The sequence below is a fragment of the Rhinatrema bivittatum genome, chromosome 17 (assembly GCF_901001135.1).
Source record: "Rhinatrema bivittatum chromosome 17, aRhiBiv1.1, whole genome shotgun sequence".
In the NCBI taxonomy this organism is placed as follows: Eukaryota; Metazoa; Chordata; class Amphibia; order Gymnophiona; family Rhinatrematidae; genus Rhinatrema; species Rhinatrema bivittatum.
The window spans coordinates 21,724,607-21,739,194 of NC_042631.1; positions in this window are offsets into that span (position 1 = coordinate 21,724,607).

Below are 14,588 nucleotides of genomic sequence, written 5' to 3' on the forward strand. Positions count from 1 at the left end.
TCACTCGAGAATATTTCCAAGCGTTTTAATTTAAGATTTCTGAACTTCCCCAGAATTGCTGAGGAAGTTCCATTAATTACCGTTAAAAATTTCTTATAAATACGCTTGGCTTTGCTCTCGAAGATTCTCCAGTAGTACAGAATTGCTATTTCCTACCTAAACCCAGAAATGTGGATAATAGATCAGAAATGTTATTTCAAGGGAATCTTACAAATTTTTTAGAGGATTCATCAGCACAAGTGTTAGAATGGGGGCATTTAACGGTTACCTTTTCTTCAATTGAAAATATAAATCAAATTATGAAGAGATATTTTAACATATCTCATTAAGTTTCTGGAAAAAGCAGTAAAGATTTATCCAGACCTAGCTGTGTCTACACAGGTTAGACGGAAAGCCTTTTTGACTTTGTCAGGAGGTCATTTCCAGAGGATTTTCATTCAAGCTTCGATTTCCTTGCAAATGTATGGTTAGTAAACAAGAAGATCTATATATCTTTTTCACACCCGGTCAGTTAAAGAATTTTCTTGAAGAGAGGAGACTACCAGCCTCTTCCCCAGTGTCTAATTAATAGAATTAATTGTAGAGTGCAGGTTCTATGTTTTTGTCTTTGCTTATATAAAACGTTTTTGGTTTAGACTCCCCTTGGTTTACTGCTGCTAGGCAGAACGCTCTCAACTATGTTTGATATGATGAATGGAGTTGGTAAAGAAAAGAGTTTCTAATTGTTATATCATAATGATGTTTATTTGATAAATTGATTTATCTTACCAATCCATGCTGTTTCTGCATGCAGACATTTGAAAAAGGTTTGTATTCTTTGAAAATTATAAATAAAGAACACACAGAACAGTGAAAAGTAATAGCCCGAAAAACGAAATTAACAATAAAACAGCGGTTCTCTTTACTTTTGCTTCTTGTGCAAATAGATTAAAAATACAATTTCTGCCTGCTGAGATTGGTCATCACATCTACCTATAGAATGAATGAGTAAAAGAGCACAATATCTCAGCATTATCTCCTACAAAAATGCCCCTTTTCGTTTTTGTTTTTTTGCCTCATCTCTCACAGACTACCTTTTCGAGGAATTCAGAGTGACCACAATAAGACCTGAAACAAAATCTAGAGCAGTGCAGCATTTTCAATTATTGCCAAGTAGAAGATAAACAAATCAGGACGTACAAGGATATCTATGCATAATAGGGATGAAAAGGCATTGAACATTATTTGCTAGGTTACAGAGCAGACTGCGACTGGAGCAGGTCAGGCTGCCATCGTCACTGATCTATTAAAGTCCAAGCTATATTCATCTTGCAGCTACTAGGGCTGCGTGGAGTAACTTCCACGCAGCCCTAGTAGCTGCCTGTCTTAGTGCCTGGGTAGTGTGCAACAGATAAGTTCCAGGCCATCAAGAAGAGCAGCCCTAGTGTCCTATCAAATGCAGGTGCCTTCCTCGCTGTAAGTTAGTGCAAGGCTGGAATATGGAGATACAGTTTAGGCCATGGTGTGGGCACTTCCGGTCCTCGAGGGCCACAAACCAGTCTGGTTTTCAGGATATCCCTAATGAATATGCATGAGAGAGATTTGCATGCACTCTGCCTCAGTTGTATGCAAATCTATGTCATGCATATTCATTAGGATATCCTAAAACCTCGACAGGTTTGTGGCCCTCGAGGACTGGAATTGCCCACCCCTGGTTTAGGCCATGGTGTTCCCTCCGTGAGGCTGCGCAGTGACTTCCAGCTCGTACAGTAAATCAAATCTCTTCGCTCGCTGCACAGTTCAAGTGTCTTTGGATTTAGGGTGATTCTTTTAGGAAATGATGTCATGACCCCTCCCTATTGTCTGCTGATGTCAAAACCTGAAAAAGCAATGCCCTCAGCTTTTTTTTTTTTTTTCCCCATTGCATTGCAGTTACTTTCTGGATAGTTTGATGGTGAAACTGACTTCAGGGTCACACGACAGAGCTGCCGGGCAGCAGGCCCCTTGTGCCTGAGCAGGTCACCTCTCGTGCTGAAGAGAGCTGGATTAGTGCTTCTGCTGCTGGGCCAGACCCTTAAAACAAGTTTGTTTTGTGTGGAACTCCTTCCCTTTTAGATGTTGCGGAAAACAAAAAAAAAAAAACTCCTTGGACAAAAAACGGGGCACTGCTTCTAAACTCTTCAAGCAAATGGATTTGCAGGGGTTCCCCCCTTGTTTTCGCCTGATCCTTAAATAATGCAATATAGGTGATCATTACCGCAGCTTGGGATGCGAGTGCATGACGCAAGAGAGCAACGTTGGCTCAGAAATCTCAGTGCTAATTTTAATCTGAAAAAAAAAAATGAGTTTCAGATGTTCTAGATGTAGAGCTAAATGACACAGATGACTAGAGCCTAAGGGGACAAAATTAAAAAAACAAAATAAAAATTATTCAGCTTTGGATATCATCTGTTTGAAAACCATGAGATATTGAATAACAATTTGCCCTTGCCAGAGAGTAAACACTTCTGCCTCTTGAGCTATGGTTTCTGCGAAAGCGCTCTCCTTGGTGCCAGTGTGTTGCACTGCAGAGGCAAAGTTGTATTTTGGGGTTTTTTTTTTTTGTATTTGGTAACTGAATTTAAGCCACGGGTTAGCCGATGATGGCCTCTGGGGTTTAATGGGTAGCTTTATGTATTTATAGGCTGGTTGGGCTACTGCTAAAAGGGCTCAGGACGTACAAAAGGTTGTTTTCTAGCTGGATTTTAAAAGAAAATATCTTTGATCGTTTCAAAAGCAATGAAGCCTGATGCTCCAACCAGAAAGGAAGGTGGGTAATTTATGGCTACCATTAAGAACACAAAGGCAAAGACCGGGAGGGGGGTGGGGGGGGGGGGGGTGGAGAGTTTTGCTATGTGAAGATTTACAAATGTGTATAAAGCACCCTTACAACTATAAAAGAGCGTGCTATTTCTCCCAGAACGAAACAAAAGAAAAAAAACCTGCTTGAATTAACTGCACAAAAAGGTCAAGGAAGACCAAATAAAAACATAATTTTACCTACTAAAACTGCAGCAATTTTTCCATGTGACGAAAATATTTTAAGAGATGAATTGTAATAACTTGCATTTTATAATAGAAATCAGGGGGCGTCACAAGACGCAGAGACGCATTCTGAGGTCGGTATGGCAGCTGCATCTTTAGGGGGCGCCGTGCTTTTTCTTATTCCCCTTCTCCTGACTACGGCTGCAGGGAAGATCCGCTTTTTAGGTATTTCCATGCGCCGCAGTTGAAAGAACTACATGAAGGCAGGCACGGAAAGGACCGGAAACATTAGGAATGCATTTCCCCAGAACTTTACGGCACAAAAGATTAGACTTCTACAACAGTTGATGGGAAGACGTGGAAGGAGTGGTGGGTGTTGGATTAACTATGGAATTTGTAGGCTCACCTATCCAGGATGACAGACCAAAGAAGACAACAAAAACTGATTTAGATGAGGAGTAATTTCCTACAAGAAGTCAAGTTTCTTTGGCTGGTAACTACGTTATTTCCTTAGCAGTGTGGACAGGCGTAACTTAAAATACTGAATGAACAACAGGGTCATTATCTGCCATCACCTATTATCTTGGTACCTAATAGGCCGATACAGTACAGTGCGCTCTGGTGGAGCGCACTGTTAACCGGCATTTGCATGTTGCGGGCGCTATTAGTCAATCCCGCGCGATACAGTAAGTAAAATGTGCAGCCAAGCTGCACATTTTACTTTAAGGAATTAGCGCCTACCCAAAGGTAGGCGTTAATTTCTGCTGGCGCCGAGGAAGTGCACAGAAAAGCAGTAAAAACTGCTTTTCTGTGCACCCTCTGACTTAATATCATGGCAATATTAAGTAGGAGGCCCCCAAAGTTAAAAAAAAGTTAAAAATTAAAAAAAAAAAAATTTAATATGGGCCCGCGGGTTGAAAACCGGGCGCTCAATTTTGCCGGCGTCCGGTTTCCGAACCCGTGGCTGTCAGCGGGTTTGAGAACTGATGCTGGCAAAATTGAGCGTCAGCTGTCAAACTCGCTGACAGCCGCCGCTTCCATCTTTTTACCGCGGTCCCTAATTTAAATAAATTAACTTTCTGAATCGCGCGCACAGGAGAGCGGGTGCTCTCCCGCGTGGTTTACTGTATCGGGCCGTAAATATGTTAAAGTTGGACGATTCGGTTTTTTTTAGCTTTTGTAGTTTTATTTTTAAATGTTAAAAATATTTGGTTTTAAACTGTTTTGCTTTTATTAGCCTACTTCCCAAAGAGGAACAAAAGTTTATGAGATTGCTGAGTGGCTGCCCAACAACTTTTGCGTTTGGTGCGGTCTCATCACACTACATTTCCCAGGGCAAGTCAGGCGGGTGGGGTAAGGAATGCGTGCAACAGACTGTGGATGTGCGCGCGCCCGAGGATAGCAGACTTCCGGTAGCTATCAGGTTAAACTTCTTGTTTAACCAAAGACCCACTTGGCAGAAGAGTTTATTATGGCGTAGTATGTTTGTGCCTCATACAAGAGAGCATATTTGATACAGGTATGACTTCAAGAGTATCAAAAGAGCCTACAAATGGAATGGCAAGCTTTTTTTTTTTATTTTTCAAATCGCAAAACTTGGAACTTTATTCAATGCAGATTGTTTTTTTCCTATGGGCACAGGATGGGGAAAAGTCCTTTCTGAGTAAGGCCCATGGTTATATCAAAGTATGATGGGAGACATATTTTAATGAGAACGTTAAAAATGTCCCCTCGTGGAACTGATGTTTTTGGTAAAGCTTTCCATTACTGAACTTCAGCCTGTTCCTTTTGAACAGTGCATGCAAACAATACAGCACTCTCGTACCTTCCAGTCAGTTTATTTACTTTCACTGGACCAGCGGACGACTTGTTCAGAGGTGATCCTGTATATAAACTTTCAAGACCACATAGGCCCTTCATAACATTGGCCTCACATACCTAATCGAAAAGGTAAAAGAATAATCACCCACAAAAAACTTTTACTGTCAACTATTGTTCTTTGCAAATTATTGCTATCATCACCACAAAGCACGCGAACTGCCTGCAGTATAATGCCTCCTAATGTTTCCTACCTATGAACATAATGTTTTAATTGGACTAATCATGGACTGTGGCTGACCAGCTAAAAAGACAGAATAAAAAAAATGAAATGAAATGCCAGGAGTGATCAACAAGAGCCACTAACAGACCTGATTTTCAGAATATCCACAATGAACATGCATGAGACAGATTTGCATGCACTGCCTCCGTTGTATGCAAAACTATCGCATTTTGGATACCCTGAAAACCTGGTAGGATTGTGGCTTTTGAGGACCAGGGTTAGAAGCCCCTATTCCATTCTGTGCCATCCGCATATCTGAATCTCATCAAAAAGGCAGCAATGATTGCAATCACAGCTGAGAACCAGGGCTGGATTAAATTACCTTGTAAAATCCTGTAGGCCAGTGTTTCCCACCCCTTTCCTGGAGGCACACCTAACGTCCAGTTTTCAGGATTGCCACAATGAATATGCATGAGATAGATTTGCATACCCTGGTGTCCCCAATCTATGCAAATCTGCCTCGTGCATATTCATTATAGATATCATGAAAAGCAGACTGTTTAGGTGTGCCTCCAGGAGAGGGGTGGGAAATATTGTAGGCACGGGCGTGGGGGGGGTGGGGGAGAGAGAGGCATAGGGCTGCCAGACCATTGAAAGATGCGCCACTGTGAAAGGGATGTCTCTTCTTCCATCCACACAGTTCTTTGTCCCAAGCATCCCATAGGATTTTATCCCCTTAAAGCAGGGGTCCTCAAACTATGGCTGGAGGCGAACCATGGCTGAATTTTATCCTGCCCCCCCCCACCCCACCCCCAGCGGCAACAGCAGAAAGAGCCTGATCTAACCCCTTAGCAGCAATGACAAAAGGAGCTTAATCAGTTTTATTTTATAATCACAATGCCCCAGGTACAGAGAGGCCCGAGGTGGTGGAGGACCGGGCACATCGAGCATTGGGGAAACCCATCCCCCCCCCTAAGAACGCCAGAAGCATTATTGCCTGTCTTCACTATTTCAAGGATAAAATCATGAGGAAAGCGAGACGCGCGGGCACGGTTATCTGTAAAAATAAACCCGCCCAGCTTTATAAACGATCTCTCGGCGAGGACTTTACGGCGCCGTGAGGGAATGAAACTGCCGAGAGCATCCATTGCAAATGGTTATATCCCTTTTGGACTATCTTTCGCGACCAGTGGAAATAACATCGCCAAGTCCGCACGCTGGGAGATGGGGGTGGCCGTTTTACAAAACGCGGGCAACTGCGATTAAGGAGCAAATGGGCGAGAAAGATCACGTGGGAAAGGAGGAAAAGACCAAAGAGAAATTCCAATAGTGATCTTCGCACAAGAGATAACGAAACTTGATCATAGGGGGCTTCTGAGCAGATGGACTTATCAGTGTTCTTCATGCACGATAGCATGAAGGCGGATTATTAGAGTACAGTGGACAGTTAGTCCCTGCTCCATGCCAGTTCTTTACTTTCAGCTTGCATGCATAGAAAGTTACAGAGATGTTCTGTTTGATAACTTCTCTTTCTGTTATAAAATGGCTTCGGTTGGGGGTTCACTATATTTGGAGTTATCAAAAGGGGGGGGGGACACTTCTAGGGGGCGCCATTCCTCTGGGTCAGTGTGCTTGGGGATGGCACACATTGGTTTGAGGGAGAGGTTGGAAGAGGCAGGAGGGGGGAAGGGGTGTGTTAGGTGGATTGGATAAAGGGTGAGCGATCGATGTAATAGGTATGGGGTTCAGCTGGTTGCTTCATTGGAAGGACAGCAGTGATATGTGTTAATGGCTGACATTAAGTTAATCTCTTTGAACAGAAAGGGCCTCATTTATTCTAGAAAGAGACGATTATTGATTGAGGAGGCACGAACTAAAAACAGGCTTCTATCTTTTGTATACAGGAGACCCATTTTAGGAGAAGAGATGAGCACTTACTTAAAAGTACATTTTTCCCACATATATTTTTTGCATCCAGTATTATACAACAAAACATGGGTAGGTGGGTATTATGTTATCAAAGGATCTACGTTTTGAAGAGATGGAATGTAGAAAGGATAAAGACAGCGGGTATTTGGCTCTGAAAAGCAGGATGGGGTAGGGTGGTGGTAACGCTGATAAACATATATGCAACAAACTCTGGGCAAGGTGAGTTTTTTGTGAAGCTGGGTGAGCAACTGAGCGATATGTTAGAAGGCCTATGTGATCGTGGAAGGTGATTTTAACATTCCCTTAAATTAAGCTATGAATAATCATCCGGTTCATGCTGATAATCAATAGGGCACAGTGCCAAATTGAAAATTTTGATTAATGCATGGGGACTTTTTGATATCTGAAGGACATTGACCCCATCTTCTAAGGATTATACATTTTTCTCCAGAGTACACAAGACCTATTCCTGCATAGATAAGCTCCTCACTAATAAGTTGTGTTTTGGATCATACAAGAGCTGAAATTGGCCCTTCTATAATGGTCTGATCATGCTGCTATATTTGACGAGTTTATGTTATTACAAAGAGAGAGAGAGAGAGAGAGGCCAAAAATATTGGCGATTAAATAATTATTTACTGAACAATGAACAGGTTTGTGCGGGAGTGAGAACAGATATATAGGATTATTTTCAGTTTAATGACACTGGAGACGTCTTTGGGATTTGTTTTAAAGTAGTCGTGTAGGATAAGCTGATCTCCAGAGTGGAGGCTGTGAAGAAATAAAATAAAAAAGATAAATTAGAATTAGAGGCCAAAATTAAACATTTAGAATTTTTACACAGACGTAATGGGAGTCATAGAATTCCCAAACAGCTGGATGAGAAGAGAAGCAGATTGAGCACTATTATCTGTGAGGAATTAAACTTTAAAAGGAGATGTTTCTCCACAGGAATATTTTGAATGGGGAAACAAATCCAGCAGATTATTGGCATGGCAATTAAAAACAAAAAACAGTTGGGGCAGAGCCAGATTTTGAAAATTAAGGATTATATGATAATGACCAGATTGGAAGTCGATTCACTTAGTTTTACGATGAACTCTATACAGCTGAGTTAATATCACTGAGGAAGATGTAGACCAGCATTCGGAAGAGGTGTCTTTGTCGAAGGAATCACCGGAAATTTAATGGATTTGGTACATGTGAATCAATCTGGTTTCATTCCGGGCAAGCAGGCGGCTGATAACATACATAAGATTATCAGTGTGATATGGAAAGCGAGAGAGAAAAGATGCCATCAGCGTTGATGGCGATGGATGCTGAAAAGGCATTCGATCGAGTCCATTGGGCTTCCGTGTTTAAGGTTTTAGAAAATTTGGATTGGGCCCAAATTGTTTTGCAGTGGTTATCAGAAATGTGCTCCTCTCCTAAAGCTTGTATTAAGGTAAATGGTACATACGCCTCCATTTTTATAGGGGGAGAGGGACGAGACAGGGATGCCCGTTATCACCTTTATTACTTGCTTTAGTTATGGAGACTTTTGCAGGGAGAATACATCCAAATGGGGATATTCAAGGCATTAAAGTGGACAGGCACAATTCAAGAGATCGTTGTTTGCCGATGACATTTTATTTATTGTAATGAAACCTTTTTTGTCTCCACACCTGTTGGTTCAAGAATTGGTTAATTTTGGGAGGGTGTCTGGGTTTAAAGTTAACATGAGAAAATTGGAGTTAAACATATCATTAAATGAGGAACAGATCCTACAAATTAAGGATAAGTTTCCTTTTAAATGGGCACAGGTGGGTATCAGGTATATGGGCATCCAGACAGGGGATGACTGGAGTCAACTATTCTAATTAAATTATATTCCCCTGATATTAAAAAACCCCCCACAAAAGTTCTGGATATGTGGTCCCACTTGGTTTAGGGCACATTGCTATGATAAAAATGACAAATTTGCCCAGATGGAATACTTTTTTCCAACGTTTCTCATTGAAGTACCTGCTGAATTTCTGAAACTATTACGTAAACATGTATTTCACTATACTTGGAAGCAGAAGCCGCCAAAGGTAGCTCAGAAGATGCTGTTCTTGAAGAAGGATAGGGGAGGGCTAGCAATGCCTGATCTTATGAGACACTGGCTCCCAAAGGGTAGGCTTAAACAATGGGGATACAGAGAACAGGAGGAGCTGACCCAAAATTCAATATACGCCAAGATGTGGGATCTGCCACTGCAGGGTACAATCAAAAGGGTAGATAACCCTTCTACAGCTTTGACTATTCGGGTTTGGAAAAAACAGAGAAGAATATTGACGGGGCATAGTGAGTTATTCACATTGATGCCTCTGGGCATTTATGTTGGTAAGCGAAGACTTTAGTAGGTGGGGCATGGTGTGTATTTGGTGTTGCGGGCAGTTATTCACTAATGGTAAACTGATGGGGTTCCATGATTTTGAAAAAGAAACATGGTTTACCAGATTGTGAATACCTCAGGTACTTACAACTCAGTCATTGTTTGTCCCAAGACCCCATAAAGAGTCATGGAGCTCGTGCCTGCTCTAATTTTGAAACTATGTGCTTTATGCAAACTGCGAAAAAAGGATTCCTTTCTAAAATGTATATGATGTTATTCCCTACTCAGGAGGTCAAAGCTAGACATGTCGTGGACTGGGAAAAGGACTGGGGGGAATCTTTAGATGACAATATTTGGGAATATTATTTTAGGGGGGTAGCTAAGAGCTCAATATCTTCAGCAATTGTTGAAACAAATTATAAAATTCTATATAGGTTACATAAACTTTATCCCACATATTCAGATGAATTTTAGAGACAATGTGGTCAAGGAACGTTTTACCATGTATGGTGAACAAGTCTGAAAACAGTAGCCTTTTAAAAATGGATAACTGGGATAATCAAAGATATGTTATCATTACAAGTGGGACTCTAAGATATTCCTTTTCTGTATATCTCTGAACAGATGTTTAGAGAAAAGATGATGAATTCTGTTGTATTGGCTCAGAGTGAAGTGGCAGGCCATTCGAGAAGAGACTATTTAGCTTAAGAGGCTGGGGGCGAAACATTATGTGAACTATTTACATAATAAGGTGGCTAAAACCATAGCAGTCTGCGAGCCCTTTCTGCTTTGGTATAAAAATCTAAGCTGAGCCTTAGTGAAACCTTATGGTAATGTCTCATTTTGGATGATCGCTGGAAACGGGTGGGAGGAGGGATGACAGAATGGAAAATATCCATGCAATTCTGGTGCAAAGACTTGATGATGACGAGGCCAACATTCAGTAGGCCGTTCAGTGGACAAGTTATCTGACTAAATGTCCTGTTGAATGTGCTTGCTTACAAACCTAACCAGCTGAGTTTGAATATAGCCATTTAATTTTAGTTTTGTTATTCGGCCTTGTGTGGCTGCTTATCCAGATATCTTCTAAAAGATATCTGGGTAAGAGGCACTGTTGGTTATAAAAATGAAAGAATGCCTATGGCCTAATTTGCTGTTTCTACCCCTCACACAGCGCTGGAAGCACTGGCCCTCGCTGGGAGTGGGTAAGTGCAAACCCCACTCCCGGTAGGGAGGGTCTGGGGGGCGGGGGGGGGGGGGAGCAGGGCATGGGAAGGTGGGCAGTGATCCTGGGACATTTTGCCTTTTCTGAGATGTGGGGTGGGGGGGATGAAAGGCCCAAGAGGGCATCTTTATTATTAATTGAGGAGACATCAAATTAAGCCATAGGCTCTTAATTCTTTCTCTCTTTTTTTTTAATCAAATGTGCCACTTACCCAGATATCTTTTTGAAGATAACTTGCTGCTTATCGGGCCACACAAGGCTCTGAAACAGGCCTAGAGTTATCTGGCTAACCTAGCTGGATATACCCAGTATTTTAACCCAGCCTCTCCCTTCCCCGGAACACCCCCAGAATGCCCCTTTTCTTACCTCGCTAGTCAGATAACTACTTACCCAGCTATAATTTAGCCGGATAAGTGGCTGAATATTTGACAAAGTCCTCATGAAAGAGTTCTTAGGAAATTAAAATGTCATGGGATAGGGGGCAGTATCCCACTGTGGATTGCCAACCGATTAAAAGATAGAAAACAGAGAGTAGGGCTGAATGGTAAATTTTCCCAATGGAGAAAGGTGAATAATGGAGGGCCCCAGGGATCTGTTCTGGGACCACTGCTTTTTAATATATTTATAAATGATCTAGAATTGGTGACGAGTGAGGTGATCAGATTTGCCGATGACACAAAATTATTCGAAGTTGTTAAATCACAAGAGGATTGTGAGAAATTGCAAGAAGACATTGTAAAACTAGGAGATTGGGCATGCAAACAGAAGATGAAATGTAATGTGGACAAATGCAAAGTGATGCACTTAGGGAAGAGAAACCCAAATTATAGCTTCAAAGTGCACGGTTCCACATTAGGAGTCACCACTCAGGAAAAGGATCTAGGTGTTATTGTTGAAATCTTCTGCTCAGTGTGCAGCAGCAGCCAAGAAAGCAAACAGAATGCTAGGGATTATTAGGAAAGGAATGGAGAATAAAACAGCGACTATCATAATGCCTCTGTATTGCTCCATGGTGCGACCTCATCTGGAATATTGTGTGCAGTTCTGGTCACCATATCTCAAAAAGGATATAGCAGAATTAGAAAGTTACAGAGAAGGGCACCCAAAATGATAAAGGGGATGGAACAATTCCCCTATGAAGAAAGGCTAAAGAGATTAGGACTCTTTAGCTCTGAGATGGCTGAAGGGAGATATGATACGTCTATAAGATAATGAGTGGAATGGAACGAGTAAATAATCAGTTTACTCTTTCAAAAAGTACAAAGATCAGGGGACACACAATGAAGTTACCAGATAATACATTTAAAACTGGTAAGATAAAATATGTTTTACTCAACGATTAATTAACCTCTGGAATGTGTTGCCAGAGGATATGGTGAAAGCTATTAGTGTAGCTGCATTTAGAAAAGGTTTGACAAGTTCCTGGAGGAAAGGTCCATTAACCATTATTAAGGTAGAGTTGCAGCAACTCACTGCTTATTCTTGGGATAAGCAGCTTGGAATCTCTCTACCCCTTGGGATCCTGCCAGGTACCTGTGACCTGGATTGGCCACTGTTGGAAACAGGATACTGGGCTTGATGGACCTTTGGTCTGACCCAGTATGGTAAGTCTTATGTTCTTATGAATGTCATATTTGCTATTTAGCCAGGTGGCTATTCTATTTTACAGTACTCCAAATGCTGCCAGCCCCTAAGTCCCTGCACCTTTAAGGGGATGGATCCAATGGGATGCTACCACTCAGGCTGAGTGCTGCTTGGGAGAGAGGGCTATAAGGAGGTGCCCCTTTCACCAAGGCACCTTCAGGCAGATACCTACTCCACCTGGGCCTGCTTAAAACTTATCAAGCTCAACCCAGCACATGTGAATTCTGACTTTAATAAAATAAAAGGTCAACAAACAAGCTGTAGGTGATATATTTTCATTGGACTAACTTGATACGTTTCTGGCTAGAATTAGCGAGCTATGTTCCCGTCATCAGGTCAATGAAAAATGTTACCCATGCTGAGCTTAATAACAAGCCAACTGCAGGGCATGCTTTGCCTCCGTCTCTCTTTCCCAGGGAGCCAAATGCTTGCTCCCCAACCCTCATTCTCAAAAAAGATACGAAAAACAACCCTGTCCTCAGTTTGGCTTCTGTTCCCTGGGTCACCTCCCTTTTCCTGAGGGAGAAATACCCCTGTTCTCTGTCCACCAGCTGTCATCTGTGATACCATAAACTCCTCCTCCATTCTGCAGTTAAAATGAACTTTACTTTTAAGATCCAGTTTCTGTTTCTAGGGTGAAATATGCATTTGAGGTTTTTGAGTTCAAATCTCATTTAACCAATCCCACAATTGTGCATTCAGAGACTAAAACACCACAAAGAGTACAAAAATATAGCTAGACTCTTCCGATTGTCTATTTTCTTGGCTCTTATATCTTCATCTTTTGGTTTTGTTGATTTTTTTGGTCCTAATATATAAGAAATCAGTAAAATAGAAGAAATACATTTTGCTATTGCCATGCTCCATTTTTCTAAAAATGTCTCTCTCCGAGTCCACTCTCCAGTTGTTCATGTTCTATTTCCACTTTACATAATCTGTGCGATGCCTGCATGAGGTTCTGAAAAGGATCAGTATAGCAGCACCATGAAGATTCATAACGACGGGAAATGCTAAGTAGAAAAAGTTTTCAAACATTTTAAAAGAAATTTCTCCTGAAGCATGATAAATGTCAACATGAAAAAGTGAGACTTATTTTTTTTTTTTTATCATTCTCCAGTTAACTATATAAAAGATTTTTTTTAGTTCTATGAGGAAAGGCTAAAGAGGTTAGAGCTGTTCATCTTGGAGAAGAGACAGATGAGGGGAGATAAGACAAGTTTTATAAAATCATGAGTGGAATAGAATCAGTTATTTACTCTTTCAAAAATTACAAAGACTAGGGGACACTCCAGGAAGTTAGTAAGCACATTCAAAACAAATCATAGAATATTCTTTTTCATAATTAATCTCTTTTTCATAACTAATCTCTGGAATTCATTGCTGGAGGATGTGGTTAAGACACATAATAGTAGGGTTTAAAAAAGGTTTGGAAAAGTTCCTGTAGAAGTCCATAAACTTATTAACCAAGTAGACTTAAAGGTAGATTTTAAAAGCCTTGTACGCGCAAAAATGGCCACATATGCGTGTAAATGGGTCACGCGGGAGCTATGCAAATTTTAAATAGCTGGGAAGGGCGTGTGTACATTGAGGTATGTGCGGCCAGAAAAGGTAGGCGCAAAGGTGGCAGGGCATGGGCATTTCAGACGTGGGACCAGCACTGATGTGCATAACTCCAAATTTTCTTCAGCCAAGAGAGAGAGCCTCTTTATAGAGCTCAGTCTGATACTCTACATATGGACCATTGTAAAGGGGCACTTTGATTCGGGGTGACTTTTCAGGAGGTGGACTGGAGTTAGCTGGGTGGTATTACAGACTCATTCAGAGGTATCCATCGTAAAACTGACATTATTAAAGAATTTTAGACCTTATAAAGTGATGAAAAGGAGTTGATTTATACCATGCAGCTAGCAGAGACTGCAGTGTACATATCAACTCTTTTTAGAATTTATCACTTATAAGCTCTAAAATTCTTTAATGATGTGAATTTTACAATGGATACCTCTGAATGTGTCTGTAACATCACCCCCCCCCCCCCTAATTCCAACCCACCCCGCATCAAAGTGCCCCCTTACCATGGTCCATATATTGAGTACCAGACTGAGCCCTATAGTCTCTCTCGTTCTCTCTATTTTAGAAAGTAGCGCATACTTTTCTGCGCAGCGAGATGCACGTGTTTATGGGCCCATGCACGGGCCTTTTAACGTCTACCCTTTAGGGAATAGCCATTATTTATCACCGCGCGATAGCAGCATTTATTATTTATTTATTGGGGGTTTTTTTTTTTATATACCAGTGTTCAATATAGAATATCACATCGGTTTACATTGTAGCTGTTCACAATAGAATATCACATCGGTTTACATTGTAGCTATGATCAAGAAGTTGAGGTC